Below are 14,451 nucleotides of genomic sequence, written 5' to 3' on the forward strand. Positions count from 1 at the left end.
AATCATTCAAGGACAAAGGTAAGAAGACTTGTTTTATGGCTAAAGATTTTGATAATAGTGAAGATGAAATAATTTACATTGCTGTAAAAGATGAATCTAATGATGAAGGAGATAAGATGGTACTCATCTCTCATGTCAGTAAGAATGACACATGGATCATAGATAGTGGATGTTCACATCATATGACTAGAGATAAAATAAAGTTTGAACACTTTGAAGACTATGATGGTGGTAGTGTAAGGTTTGGAAACAATGAACCTTGTTGCATAAAAGGGAAAGGCTGAATCTCATTAACCAAAGAACTTGTATGTGACAATGCCTATTGGGTTGAAAGACTAAAACATAATATGCTAAGTGTGGCACACCTTACCAACATTGGATTCAAGGTGGAATTTATGCATGGCAAGGTAAGGCTATTGGATGACAAAGGAAAACTAATTGGATCAGGCAAACAAATAAAAGGTAACCTATTTTATCTTGATCTTGGTGATTGCTCATGTTTTATTGCTCAAGTAGAAGAAAGTTGGTTATGGCATAGATGTCATGTAAATTTTGATAACATGGTGAAAATGAGAAAATTTAGAAAAGTGAGAGGTATTCCTAGTTTGAAGAAACCAGATGTTGGTTTATGCAAGAACTGTCAGATTGGCAAAATGGGAAAACTAGTTTTAAGCAAAAACTATCAATCTGAAGATATCTTGGAAATTGTGCATACTAATTTGTGCAGACCTATTGGAATAGAAATCTATAGTGTAGAAAAATTCTTTATTCTTTTTGTTGATGACTATTCAAGAATGATGATTGTTATGTATCTTAGAGAAAAGTCAGAAGCATTTGAGAAATTCAAATGGTATCTAGCAAGAATAGAAAAGTACACAGGTAACATATTGAAATGCTTAAGATTAGACAGAGGTGGTGAATTCATCTCCAATTAATTCAACAACTTTTGCATTGAAAGAGGAATCAAAAGATAGGTATCAACCTCTGGAACTCCTGAGTAGAATGGAATAGTTGAAAGGAGAAATAAATCCATCATGGCTTGTGCAAGGACTCTAATGATTGAAAAGAACATCACTATCAAATACTGGAAGGAAGTTATTAGCACTGCAATTCATACCTTAAACCAAGTATAGTTGAAGAAAGACTCATATAAAACTCCCTATGAATTATGGTATGGCTATAAACCCAATGTAAGTTACCTGAAAGTATTTGGAAGTAAATGTTATATCAAGAAAGAATCTAGAAAAGGAAAATTTGATGTGAAAGGTGATAAAGGTATATTCTTAGGATATTCTTGTAGAAGTAAGGCATATAGATGTTTGAATTTGTCTACTCATAAAATCATAGAAAGTGCACATGTGAGAGTTGATGAGTTTGCAAAAAGGACTAAAGAAGAATTCAAGAAGGAACTAGAAGATTATAGGGAATTTGTTTACATTGAACCTGATACATTTCCAAATACATCTATCAATAAGGAGACTTCAACTCCCGAGTCTTCCTTAGTTACCAAGTTGCAAGAAGTTCAAATTGAGTTGCAAGGACTCGAGTCACATTCTAAAGCTACCCAGCCAATGCCTACCAAGTCTGAGCAACCAAAGCCAGAAGTTGAAATTCAAAATGAAGATAGTGGAATTCATTCAAAAGGTAAGAAACCTGTATTGGCTAAGTATGTCAGAAGGCATCATGCACCAAATCAGATAATTGGAGATAAATGAGAGGGTACTATGACAAGAAGTAAGCTAAAAGTTACATGTTTACTTGTTGATTTTGAACCTAGAAATGTTAAAGATGCATTAGAAAATGAAATTGGGATTGAGGCTATGAATGAAGAAATTGAACAAATAGAGAAGAACAAAACCTGGAATCTTGTACCTAGGCCCAAAGACAAAAATGTGATTGGCACAAAATGGGTATTCAAGAATAAGTTGAATGAAGATGGTAAGGTATCAAGAAATAAAGCTAGATTGGTATGTAAAGGCTACTCTCAAGAAGAAGGCATTGATTATGGTGAAACTTTTTCTCTTGTTGCAAGATTGGAAGGTGTCGAGACCTTACTTGCATATGCAGCACACAAAGGATTCAAAGTATATCAGATGGATGTTAAATCTTCATTTCTCAATGGTATTCTTGATGAAGAAGCCTACATTGAACAACCAAAAGATTTTGTTGATCCAGAAAAAAGGGATATGGTATACAAAATACACAAAGCATTGTATGGTCTAAAACAGGCTCCTAGAGCATGGTATGAAAGATTACATAACTACCTTATACAGATTGGTTTCCAAAGAACTAATGATAACAATAGTTTATGCATCATGGAAGGACCAGATAACAAAATTGTATTGGGAGAAATAATTGTGGATGATAATTTATTCACAGGAAATGATGATCTATGCAAAGAACTTTTAGAGCAAATGAACAAAGAGTTTGAAATGTCTATGTTTGGTGAGATTAAGTTCTTTTTTGGATTGTAGATACAATAGAGTAGGAACGATATCTACATCACTCGGTCTAAGTATATCAAAGAGATACTCAAGAAATTTGGCATGGAAGATTCAAAACTAGCTGGAACCCCCATGTGTACTAGATTAAAGCTTACCAAATATGATAATTTAAAAGAGGTAGATTAGACCTTATATAGATCAATGATTGAAAAATTATTGTATGTAGTTCATACAAGGCTTGATATTGCTCTTGCAGTTGGGATAGTGGGAAGATTCTCACCTAAACCCAGAGAAAATCATATGATGCCAATCAAAAGAATCTTGAGATATTTCAAAGGCACTAAAGACTATGGTTTATGATATAAACTTGGAGTAAATCTAGACCTAAAAGTATTTATTGATGCTGATTAGGTAGGAAATATTGATGACAGAAAAAGCACAAGTGGTGGAGCATTCTTTCTTGGTAAAAGGTTGGTATCCTAGACAAGCAAAAATCAAAACTACACATCCCAATCTAAAGTAGAAGCATATTATGTTGTAGTAGTAGTGAATTTTCCTAACATTGTTTATTTTAAATAGTTGTTGGAAGGTATGAAGGTTGAAATGAAAGAACCAATTGTCATGTTTTGTGATAATACAAGCACAATTTACATATCAAAGAATCCAATGATGCATTCCAAAACCAAGCATATTGCTATAAAATATCATTTTGTCAGAAAATTGGTGTAGGATAAAGAAATCAGATTGGAATATGTCCATACAAAAGAACAAATTGCAAACATATTTACCAAGCCATTAACTGAGGATGCATTCTTGTATCTAAGAGGTAAATTAAGGGTCATTCCCCTATCTGAAGCTCACTAAATAAAGTTTTAGTGATGCATCAATAGGAACCAAGTTGAAGATCTATTAGTTGATGCAACATAATCAAGGGAATATTGCATGTGAATCAGTACTCAAGGTACATTGATACTAATTTGGTATGTGTTGTCTTTGGCATGTGTTGTCAAAGAGGGAGAGTTTACTGTCATATCTTTTTGAAATTTGTTTTGAAAAAGAAGTTATGTAATTCCTTCATAGAGGGAGATTACTACATAAAAGAGAAGCTTGTAGTATAAAATCTAAGAGGGAGTAAATTTTTGTTAGAAAATTCTTATTCTCAAATTTCATTGTGCTATGACATCTTGTGTTGCTATCAATGCCAAAGAGGGAGATTGTTAGATACAAATGTCTAATTGTGTGTTATATTTGATGTTACACAAATGTCATATCAGTTGTCAGTTAGTGCTTACTGAGCTCACTTGGTTAGCAAGATAGATTTCCTTGTCTACTGAGCATTCTTGGAGATTACTCTGCAAAGAGAGTGTCTACCAAGCTCACGTGGGCATCGAAGGAAATTATGGTAGAAAGAAGTGTTAACCGAGTTCTCATGGTTAGCAAAGGAAAGTTGGTTAGAGTTAGTATTAACTAAGTTCACTTAGTTGCCAAAGGATTTTTTAAGTTTGCAGTGTTAACCAAGCTTCTGTTGGTTAACACAGGAAATCATTTTAGGACCAGTGTTTACCAAGCAGGGTTGCAAAATGAAGGATTTCATTGTTTTGACATAAGAAGTTTAATTATTTCAAGTATTGATTCTAGCTTACTATGGTAATGATTATTGGTCATTGTAATTTTTAATTGAGCCAACTTGATAATCTGGATGATATAAATGAAGGTCAAGTTGTGATTTTCAGTAGTGTGCAAGTGTATTGATTGATTGAGAAGGGAAGTGTGTGAGAGAACTTGGACGATGGTCAGATATCCTTGTGGAATAACAAATAAACATTCAATCAGGCTGGATCTAGTATGAAGTAGAATAGAGATCTGTAATCAACAATTCAATTGCATTTCAATCAGGTCATTTTATTGTCACCTTTTTTCCATTATAGTAGTGATCCAAAATCTCTTAACAGAGTTGGTTTAACAACCAGTTGTAAATCCTCCAACAAGGTGATAGTTCCATTGAATTGTTCTAAGAACTCTTGCAAGGCCACTCCTAACAAGGTGATTAAATCCTCTAATAAGATCACACCTAACAATGTGTTTTGTAACCTTTAACTAGGTTGGCTCCTAACAGGGTTCACTTTAGAAGAGTGAAAAATAGTAACTAGTTACATTGGTGGTTTTTCCCATATTGGGTTTTCATGTTAAATCCTGGTGTCTCATGTGTTTCATGTTATTTATTTCATGCTTGCAAGCTAATCACTATGAATTTTTAAAATTAGTTAAAAGAAAATCACACTCTGCATTTACCAAGTTATAGCATTTTTTGTGTGTTTACCGAATAATAGCAACAATTAGTTTTATTGTTAACATCCAAGGGATCTGAAATATTTTAGTGGTAACTAATTCACCCACCCCCCCCCTCCCCCCCCCCCCCCACCACCTTAGTTACTTCTTCTATATTTCCAAAAATGCATAATGGGTCCCAGCTACTAGGCCATGTTAGGCACCCATGTACATAATGGAATGCAATCTTTATAAAGTGGAGAAAGAGGGAAAACCTCATGGGAAAAACCTTTCCCCAAAGAGAGAGATGAAAAGACAAGATGCATGGATGGATGGAGTAATCAAGACCCCCCCCCCCATTACAACATACATCAATTATATACAAAAGAGAAGTATGAGAAGGACAAAACCCCATAAGAAAAGAGAAGAAGAAGAGAGACAAGGTAGTCCCCCCCACTAATGTAGAGTATCGATCAGTGATAGGTGCTCCAATGTGGAAGTTGATCCATGAATGTTGAATAATGTTCCTACCCTTTGCAAACAACAATATCATAGGTACAACTGAGATGCTTCCCCAATGTGTGGAAAGAATATCAATAATCAATGATGCCTCTAGAACCTTCTCAACTACCCCTATGTTGATACTGACTAGCACTCCTTCCAATACTGCTGAAAAAAAAAATATCGAATCTAGCACTTGGATGGATGTAAAACCTATCCCAAAGAACTTATAATTGTCTCCTCGAATGATAAAGAGACCTCCTACAACTATTGTAGATAAGGATCCACAATCATATCAACCTACAAAGATTGATCATGTAGAGAATGGACAAGAGGGTCAAAGTGAACCCTCACGACAACCAAAGAAGTATCTACTTCATCAAGAGAAGATGTAGATCATTAATGATGTCTCCCAAATCTGTGATGTGTGACTCCACAAAAAAACTTGAAATATCTGTCAAGAAATCATCCCCTAATACTGGAGCTAGAAGACAAGGTGTATCCTATTGTGTTGGGCCTATCACTATGGCAATGTATGCATGTGAAATGTGCTAATGATGTGACCTTGGACTACAATTGTCAATAGGACCCCACACATCTGAATTTGTTGAATCACTATCGTTGGTGTCACAATCAATTTCCACAATGTATGAAGTGTAGAGAGGATTAGAGTATAAGTTGGGTGAACCTTCCTCAAAGTACATACATTCCTCTAGAAAAAAATCGCATGAGCCTTAGGATCCATAAGTCTTTATGCCTTAACACTCTCTTCATATCCAATGAAAGTACAAGGTTGTGGTGGTGGTGCCTTGCATTCCCTGGAAGATGTGTTTTCCCATGTTGGACAACCAATGATCCTAAAGTGTTTCACAACTGGTTTTCTACCACACCATGCCTCAAAAGGAGTCTTCCCATCTAAGGAATTATCAGAAGACCTATTAAGTATGTGAGTGGCATTGCTTATAGCTTTGACTTCAAGTGTTGGATCAGGAGACTTGGCTTGTATCATGCAACTTGCCATTGACCTTAAGAGTTTGCATCCTTAGTGCTGCAACATATGTCTTATGTAGACTAAATGGTGGTGGATTCTGAAGATCAATACCCTCAAGTTTACAAAAGTCTTTTTTTCACATATCTTTTTTCATTGTCCATCCGAAGAACCTTGATGGCTTTCCTTGATTGTTGTTCAACATGACTCTTGAAGGCTTGAAGCTTATCAACCACTTCATTCTTGTGATGAAGAAAGTAGACCCATGTGTAGCATGAAAAGTTATCAATGAAACTAAGTATGTAGTGACCCTAGCTGACTAATGTCACTACAAAAGGACCTACTAGTACAATGTGAACCAACTGAAGAACAACTGGTGCTCTTGAAGACTTCCCTTTATCAAACTTCTCCTCTAGATTCATATCCACTGAACATGTTGAACATTCACCCTTAGAAAAGTTTATTATAGGTAGATCTTTGACCATGTTTTTTCAGCAAATTTTCTGAAGATAGGAGAAGGCAAGATGTCCATACTTCTCATGCCATAATTTGGTTTGTGGATGATTTTGAGTCAACAAGGCTTGTGAAGGAGACTTAAGAAAAATGTGGGAGAAGGAATAAAGGCCTCTTGTCATGATTGACTTTTCCCACTGCAAGCAATGAATCATCTTTTAAATTTCACACCATTACAAAATCAAGAAGGAATTCAACTTTGTTGCCATAGAGAACATCTTTGAATTCCCCATTTTCCATCTCCACTTGTCCTTTCCTTCAACTTCCATTTTTGTATCATCTCCTACAAAGATGTGTGGTACCTATGACTTCTTTAATGAAGAAAAGTCTCCTTTTGAAGAACCCATATGATATGAGGCACTTGAGTCAAGAATCCATTCCAATAAAGAACTTGAACCAACCATAAGTGCTTTCCCTTTTCCCTTTAAAGTGGTGGGAATTGAATCCTTGGAAGCATTTGGCACATTAATTTTTTTTTTCTTGAGTAGGTTTTCCAACTCATTGTTTCTCTTAGTCTTGCAATGATGCTCATTATGATTCAGTTTCTTGCAATATGCACAAAAAAGTCTGTCCTTCTTTTCATTGTTTCCATTCTTGTTGGAAGAAGAATTGCCTTGCTATGAGGAGGAAGTTTGTTGTGTCTCAAATTGTGATTTTTTCTTCCATTGCTTCTTCTTGTTGTTGCTAGAACTTTTTCCTTGTTAATTTGATTGGTTCTCATTGCTAGCCACCAATTCTTTGGTCTTTGATGACATGAGAAATCCCATATCTATCAACTTGATTTGTTCAAAAATTAGCATTTCTACAAATGCATTAAATGTAGGCTTTTGCAAAGCATTTCCCATGGTTAACCTATGAATGTTGTAACTCAAAACAAAGGAAGCATACTCTGAAGGTAGCCTCTTAAGGATGTGATGAATTAATCGATCATCCTTCATGGGATTACCACAATCTTTAAGAAGTGCTACAAACTCATTGGCTTAGTTTCTTTAATCTTGACTTGTGTAAAAATTCTTTGGATCTAAGAGAAGTAGTTCATCCTCAATCTAGTATCCCTTTTCTTTATCCACCTTACTATATAATGATTCAATTTTGTCCCAAGCAGGCTTGGATTCCTTAAAACAAGAAATGTGGAAGAAGAGATCTATATGAACACAACTCCTGATAATTCCTAAAGCCCAATTGTCTTTAATTTTCCAATCAAAGAGTTCTATAGCATCAATCGGTTTGGGAATTGTACCACCAACATACAAATTTATACCTTTTTCCATTAATCTACTCCATACAATATCTTTCCATGTAGAATAATTGTGTGAAGTTTGAAGTAGACCTTTAGGTGAACCCATGATGTAGAAAATGAAAAGAGCACAAAAGAGAGATACAAAAAACACAATACACACCCCCCCCTTATTCACTCAATCAAAGAACCTCCCAAAAAAAGATTCTTTTTGGTACTTTATATGTAGTGCGTGTACAATAGGCCACTTGTCAAAATGTACAAAGTGGACTTCTAATTTTTCTATTTACAACTACCTTTTGAGGTTCATATCTATCACTAAGCATTGTAGCTCAAATCTACAACAATTTTGAAAAGTAATAAAAGAAATACAATGCAAAAAAGGCCCTAAGTCTGAAAGTTATATTTTTTCCACACAACCTTATAATCTGATTGCAAATCTAGAAATCAGATAAAAAATTATGCACTTTCAAACAAAGGAACCTATTTTCAAGTGTAGAGGAGCCTGTACCGAGCATTTCAAGATACAAAATGCAGGATTGGATAGGTACAGTCACCAAAAAAATGTAATTTTTGACAAATCCATGCACCAAACTAGAAAAGAACTATACCACTGAAAAGTTTAGGAAATTCTACCCAAAATTAAAAAAATTGCACTTGATTTGGAGTCTATATGACTGAGTTATGGCCTCACAAATTTAGACTATACAATCAAAACTATATCTAGAGGGGGGTTAGGGCAGCAAACTACGAGATTAAATTTGATGGTCAAATAACTATCATAGTAGTTCAAATTTGCCTAGTAATGAAGGTTAAATGGCTATCAAATTTAATGTCGTGAAAAGGTGACATCAGAAAAAAAAAGTCTCCCTTGCTAATGTGGTAGTACGAATCACTAACTGTGCATATAGATCAGGTGTCTGTACAGGTATGATGCCACATGGCAATATAGCTATTTTATTAGGACATCGTGTGGTGGCTAATGTAGCAGTCTAACTAGTTGAGTTGGCTTTCATGGCGAAGATATGTCAATGCTTAGTCAGATGCCTATGTGGCTAGGCTGAGTTCTAGTAGTGACGTGGACTTTGATAGTGATGAGGTGTCTATGGGCAAAAGGGTCCACATGTCATGGCACAGTCTAGCTGGTAGGTATGATAGTCATATGACTTAGTGTTGACAGATGTGACCATTTGATGTGGATCTACGTCAATATAGGCTATGTGGCCGATGTTGACAAATCTATTTGGTGGGCCAGAAAGACAAGCAGTGGCCAAGAGTTAAATCAGCGCCAAAATCTCAAATGATGTCACCAAAATCCGTGTAGCGATGATTGAAAAAGAGACTGCCAGGAGAAGAGGATCTGCCACCAGGAAATGCAAATAGTCGTCATGGGTGTGATTCTATTGTTGGAAATTTGAAAATTAGTCCCACATTGATGGGAGAGGACCCAATGGGGTGTATAAAAGGACTTCACTATGGAGAGGTAATAACAAAGCCACTGTGAGTCTTGGACAAAATTTGTGTGAGTTGCTAGTTTGAAATGTGACCTATAGTAGGACTCGATCAGATTGTATGCAGATGTCATCATAAATGAAAGAGGAATATTTTGAGTGCACATTGAATATTCCCTACAAGGGCCAAGGTTTCACCACTCGGTTCCTACAAAAAAAAAGTTCTCTGTAGGGCCAACTGGTTGACAAAAAATTCTAAAAATATGTAAAAAATATTTGACAGATTGCAAAGAGAATTAAAATACTAATCTAAATTTAAAATTTGTAGACCTAAAGAACAATCATATTGTACTTGCAAATCAGGCCTTTGGATTCTAATTTGCAAAAAAAATTTGCCTCAAATTTGACTATGGCCTAGGGTGGTGAATTTATAGTCCATTTTCACTGAATCAATTTTTTGGATGCAATGGCGAGGTCCACTTTGGCTCTAGATGCTCCCAATGACTGTGATACTCTTGATCTAGGTCAAGGTGCTGAAGCAAGAATGGTCTCAAGTGGCTATGTAAAGAGAAATTCTCCAAGCTCTGATACCATGTAAGAATTTTCCTTAGGGAAAAATTCACCTAAGATCAAGGAACACAAGCACAAGTACAAGAATAGACTAGAAAGAGTATGATCAGAATAACAATATAGTATTCAATTTGATGTGAAAGTACACTAGGAGTGCCTGTATATAAAGGCCTATGGAATGCTTCTAGAATGCCTAGGACTCAACAATATGATAAGTCATACAACCAGGCACATGTCCACCAGGTGTGGATTATCCTCTATTAAGCACAAAAGTTAGTGCAATGATGAGAGGATAAGCCTACAAAGATGTAGCACGCAAAATTATGTTGTAGACACCATGTGCTTAATTAGAGTTGCTTACTTTTGTGTTGTCAACATGACAACTCCTAAAAGTACGCAAACTGCCAAGTGTCTCACTAATAAATAATAAAATAATGCATTGACCTAAGTAAACTTAAGTAAGTGTAAATAGTGAATATTTATTTACACCAACAATTTGTTCTTCCATATCTCTATGCTTCATTTGAATTTTTATCATTTATTTCAAATTGATTTAAAATACATTCATTAATGCATCTAGTGCATCCAAACCTATCTTTGACTTTTTGACATCTTTGATGATAATTTGTTTTGAAATCATGCTTCACAATCAACATTACTTGCTAGAATAGTAAGAAAAAACCTTCCATAACCTCATCATATGAGGATGACTTCTATGTCATTATTCTATATTATGAAAGAATTTGCATGCATGTTCAATTTTTGACTCCTTACATCTGTCAAATAGTTGTTTGTGTTATTCCATTTGAAGACTTTTTTTTGAAATAACTAAAAAAATTAAGATAGTTTAATCATATGCAAAACATTGTTCTATACAATCATTGGAGATATGCAAAAAATAATTTATAATGTAATTTTATTATGAAGAAGTTACCATAAATTTATTTCTATGATTCACTATGTTATGAAGAAAAAGATTAGCTACTATACAAGTGAGATGCAATTGTCTCTTCATAAGAAATGATAGTTCTTGTTGACATAATTTTTTCAAATAGATGTAAAGAATATAAAATAAAAAAATAAGTAAAAATTGGTAACATAAACAAAAATATTTAAATTATAGACAAAAGCTTCTAAACTTATTAGATTTGATTTTTTTTAAATCTCATTAGGATTTTTTAAATATGAATTAGCAATATATTTTAAAAATTTAATTAACTATGCATGTTTCTAAATCAAAACATAAGTAAAATTGAAATCATAGAAATTTTTAAGAAGATTCTAAATTAATATTAGTGTATTAATAAAATAAATATATTTTATTTAGCATATATATGTCATATATATTATCAATCATATATTTATATTACTAAATAAAATATTAGATTTTTTGTAACAGATTTTGATGCTTTATTATAAATTTTAAATGTAAAACTTACTGGTTTAACCTATCAACATGTATGGTCTACTAATTTTCTAGCCTATCATATATGGTTCAAAAATGGGAAAACAACCAATACGGCCATTAAATTCCAAGGCAACTCTAAATGTTGTAAATTTTTAATATTTAGTAATTATTATAGTAATCTATATTTGTAATTTAATGCTTCTATTTTCTATTTATCAATAATAAATTATAGTAAAAAAAATTAAATATGAAAAAAAGAATAGAAAGATTTCATTATAAATATATTTTATTTTAAAATTATTATTGATTCAATAAAAAAAATGTTGAAAAATAGTTTAATGATTAACTTTGAATTATGGGCATGTAATTGAAATATTGTTTAAAAAATTTAAGAAATAGAAATTGATTTGCATGTAATAGAAACATTTTTTAAAGTTATATTTGTAATAAATCTTTAAATAGATTGTTTCTATTTCATATTTAGCAATTGTCAATTATATTAACAATAAAATACAAATAGTTCTTAAATTTTGAAAAAACAATCCAAAGATTATATTAAAGTTATATTTTACTTTTTAAAACTATTAATGATTCAAGGAAAAAAGAAGAAGCAATATTTTAACAAATAGAAAGAATGTACGGATACATAGATTTTTAAATTGTTAAGATCTAATTAAAATTCAATTCTTTTCAAGTTAATATATCATTTAAACCTAGGATTCAATTAGAATAAGAGCTAACATAAATATTACAATTTAATTATGTTTATAGTTTTATAATAGTTTAATTAGATACAATTATTATTAAATTAAGTTTGGAAATAGATATTAATTAAAATTGTAATTATGATAAGGATTAACAAGGGTAGTTACTTAGATAATTAGGATTAGTGTTAGAATTATAGGGTGAGCTTAGTTAGCATTCCAAAAATATTAGGATTATAATTTTGGTTACACTTCTTTGATAAAACTAACTTAAATACAATTTTTTTTTCTTTTATCCTTAATTTGCTAAACCAATTTCTACTTCAAAATATAACCGCATTCTTATTTAAATCTCTATCCTTAATTTTAAGCTTCCAACATCCATTCCAAGTTTAGATAAACAAAATAGTGTCACTTCATACATTAAACTATAAACATAATTGTTACCCTTACACTAAACTAAATTTAATAATAACATTAACTTTAAACCTAATGAAACCCTAACATAAAATATGAACAAGATCACCATAATCCTAAATTATATTAATAAGTTTAAGAGACACAGATAAACCAACCAACTTGAAACCTACCCCTAAGTCTAAAATTATTTTTTCACAACCCTAATCCTATCTCTAATTTCACTCTAATCTCATCCTTTAGTACAATTAAACCATATCAATAATCAAGTTCCTACAGTAATCATACCAAGATTTCCCTCCAATTACACCCCAACCCTTACCTAATCTTAAATCTATCCCTAATTGTCCTTCAATAATATTAATTGAACTACTCAATCCCTATTTGAACTATATCCATAATCATAGTCATAACCACAACCCTAATATCCACATTAACTAAACCTTAATATGAACCCTAATAAACACATAATTTGACCCCTAACCAAAGAATGGTAGGAAGCCTTAATCATAATTCTAACCTTGCTCTAATAATATTTCTAACCCTAAACCTAATCCTAAAGATTATTTAAATTGTAACCCTAACCACAACCCCAATCTTAAACTATATTGTATCCCTTAACCTATTCCTATCACTAACTTTGATATTTTATATCCCTGCCTCAATCTTAAAAGCTAACCTTAAACTCTATGCATAACTATAATCCTAATTGATAAATTTTAATCCTACACTCTTTACTATTATGTTTTAGATGAAAGAGATCAAAAGAGAATGAATTATTGCAAAGAGATCAATCCTTATAAAGGAGATCAAAACCCTAAAAGGTAAAACCTAGGTTGCATGATATTAATTAATAAAAGAATTAATTATTATATGGCCCAAAGTTTAGCTTAAGTAAACTAGAGATAATAAGTGACTAATTAAATCAATATGATTTAATTAATAAGAAAAGAAATTATTACTCTAATAGCCCCCCTTAAGATAATCTTAGGGAGTAGCTAAAAACCTAGAAACTACTACTGAAAGTAGAATTGGGCCTCAACAATAAGGCCTAATGAGGTACCCAAGCATAATCAAATCTCTGAAAAGAGGAGAAATAGAGAAAACCACATGGGAAAAACCCTACTTCAAAAGGAGATGAAAAATATGGTAAAAGAAACTAGTGAAGGACTAAAGAATCCTCCAAACTAGGGAATGTCCCAAAAGATAGGAACAAGAAATGATCATGAAGAACACTATTGAAGTATGTAGAAGCCACAATGCTTTGACAAAAGGTAACATCTGATCTAAAGAACCTCCACTAAAATAGAACTTGACCATGTAGAGAAGACTATAATCTGCATTGAATCAAGAGGCACACAAAGGCAAGCAACTAAGCTCAAAGATACATATGACATGAAATATGAAACCTGAAGAGTTGATCAATCAAATAAGGAAATTTGTGTTAGTTGGCATTCTAAACCCCAATTTTAAACCCTAAAATCCCATCCTCATGATGATCTTTTCCTTCGTTTTCTTGAAATCTCCTATAGTCTATTTTGAAAATGTTGTGTAAAGTAGGTTTTAGATGAAGTTTCATGATAATGAATCAAAATTCTCAAACACACAAGTTCAAGGCTTTCCTTTCTTGGTTTGGAACCAATTGAACAAGGTTCAATGGTTCAAAGGTTCAAATGGTTTGACAAACTCATTGGTTTGATATGACAGAATAGTTGTGTTCAAGTGGTTGTTTCTAGAATGTGTACGACCATTGTTGGATTCTCAATAAGTTCAAAGGTCAAGTCCACCTATTCAAAGATGTAGTCCCGTAGTTTAGATTTGCAAACCTAAAGGTACAAGTGTCAAGTGCAATGTTCAAGTTCAAAAACATAGTTCATGGTTCAACAATGCAAATTCAGGTATAAGACTCAACTCAAAATCAAAGATTTGGAATGTCTAAATTCACTTATC

The sequence above is a fragment of the Cupressus sempervirens genome, chromosome 1 (genome assembly GCF_028749045.1).
Source record: "Cupressus sempervirens isolate cs-2001-9-10 chromosome 1, ASM2874904v1, whole genome shotgun sequence".
Taxonomy (NCBI): domain Eukaryota; kingdom Viridiplantae; phylum Streptophyta; class Pinopsida; order Cupressales; family Cupressaceae; genus Cupressus; species Cupressus sempervirens.